The sequence below is a fragment of the Bos javanicus genome, chromosome 12 (assembly GCF_032452875.1).
Source record: "Bos javanicus breed banteng chromosome 12, ARS-OSU_banteng_1.0, whole genome shotgun sequence".
In the NCBI taxonomy this organism is placed as follows: Eukaryota; Metazoa; Chordata; class Mammalia; order Artiodactyla; family Bovidae; genus Bos; species Bos javanicus.
The window spans coordinates 24898725-24900906 of record NC_083879.1 but is presented as its reverse complement, the minus strand read 5'-3'; the positions used below and the strand labels follow the sequence as shown (position 1 = coordinate 24900906).

The window sequence follows — 2182 nt, the reverse complement described above, 5'->3', positions numbered from 1 at the left end:
ATATATTTTTACCTGCAAAATTAAATATTTTTGTCAGGGACTTAGCATTTTAGATTTATCCATGTTAATCTTTGCTCATCATTCCTTCCTGCATCTCAGACACACCTTTAGTTTATTTTTTATTCTTCCTAAAGTTATTTTTGAAGCTTTAATGAGGATCTGTTGGTAATAAAGCCTCCAAATTTGTTTGTTGAAAATGTCTTTATTTTGCTCTCATTCTTGAATGCAATTTTAACTAGACATATATTACCAGATGGATAAATCTTTTTTCTTTTCTTTCAGCATTTTGAAAATATTGTTCTCCATCTTAGGACCTCAGTTGTTGATGTTCAAAAAAATCAGCTCTCTCACTAATCAGCACAGCCACCTACAGGGTGGTCTAGAGAGCTTGTTGGAAATGTAGCTCTCAGCCCCTACACTAGACCAAGTGAATCAGAATGATCAAGACCCTCCAGAGTATATTAAGTAAAATCTCTTAGAAAATGTTCAAGACAATTTATATTATTAATACTTAGATTTTTTTATTGTAATGTGTTTCTTTGACAAAAAAGATCCCCATGTTATCATATCTTTTGTTAATATGCAATAATTTATTTTAATTGTTTTTCAGTGAAGAAACAGCCAAGCTGAAAAAAAAATCCAAGATCTTTGACTTTTAAATTAATAGTTGTATTCATAGACTCCACAGAACATCTCTTTTATGAAATTTCATCAAGTTCGGTGATTTAGTTATCTTCATAGGAAAGAATGTCAGCAGTTTGGGAATACTGGAACCAAATATCCTCGTCTGAGCCCCTTTGTGCTTCCCCTCCACTGGCAGACATGAGGACAGAAAGTTTGAGCAGAAATAAAACCAGACACAGAACCTAATGGGAGAGGAGACATATTTTTGTTTAAAATGCTGATGGATGAGTGGGAAACTTAAGACTTGGGTGTTTTAAAAGCTGGTGCTTTTAAGACTAATTATCTGCAATGACAATATGTCTGTGTGCTATGTAAATAGGAACCCAGAATGAGACATCTGTCATGATGAAATGTGACACCGGGAGAAGATAAACTCTGCCTCTAATTAATAAAATGTCCAGTTGAGATGCTTACACTGGGACTGGGATGGCAATAGGATCAGATTGCTGCAGGAATTTTTTATGGATGAGTTATGCAGATTCAACCTGACTAATTCATGAAAGCTCAGCGGAGGCTGTGAAAACCCATCCATCAGCCATCGCTATTATCTGCAGAGGGGCTCAGCAACCTCAGGGAGCTGAGGCCTAGACATTGATATTATTGCATTGGTTTATTTACATCAAGTAGCTCCTCCAAAAGAAAGTCCTTTATTCTCACTCTCTTCATCTAGAAACCCTTATAAAACAGGCAGAAGCATTATGACTGAGCCTTCCCCCGCCTCACTCACCTCTCTCTCCTGTAACATCTATCTCTCCCTTTCAGCTGGCTCCTCTCACGAGCCTAAATCTGCACACATGTATCTCCCATCTCAAAACAAACAAACAAACAAACAAAAAAGGAATTAGCCAAAAACAAAGGAAGTCCACTTTGAATTCTGCCTATCCACTTGGAGATAAGTTTCTCACTCTGTCCCTCCACACTCAGCTCACTAAAAGAGTTATACATTTCCACATCCTCCCTTTCACATTCCCCTTTCATTCTCAAACCCATTGCAGTCTGGCTTCTGTCTGGAATCAGCTGGGATACTCCTCTTGCCAAGATCACCAACAGCAACAGGCTGGTGATGTCTCAGTCCTTACCTGGCTGACTATCTCCAGGGCACCCAGCTCCATTGATGACTCACTTCCTTTCTTCTGGAGGTTCTTTAGTTCCTTGCCCTCAAGGACCCCACTTCTCTTGCTGCATCTCACTCACTCTCTGTCCCACTCACTGTTCCTTTTCATCAATACTACCTTTAAACGGTAGTGAGCCCCAGATTTCCATTACAAGGCCCTTTCTCCTCCCTGTTAAGGCTGTGAATTCCAAAATCTGTTATGCACTATTCAAACTCTCTCCTCATCCATCCTCACATAGATGTTCTATAGACACCTCAAACTCAATGTGACCAGAAAGGCTTTATTTATTTATTGACCATGCATGTGGGATCTTAAGGAGATTCCCTAGTGGCTCAGATGATAAAGAATCCACCTGCAATGCAGGAAATGTGGGTTCAATCCCT

The 2182-nt window shown here is 39.1% G+C and overlaps 1 long non-coding RNA gene across 1 annotated transcript; it reads right to left on the bottom strand.

Annotated features, from left to right (window-relative positions):
- Positions 1-570: 570 nt before the first annotated feature.
- Positions 571-1953, bottom strand: LOC133258073 (uncharacterized). Its single transcript, XR_009739794.1, has 3 exons — positions 1671-1953; positions 1412-1491; positions 571-866 (listed from the first exon to the last, which is right to left on the bottom strand). It is a non-coding gene; the product is annotated as an uncharacterized LOC133258073 (long non-coding RNA).
- Positions 1954-2182: the final 229 nt, after the last annotated feature.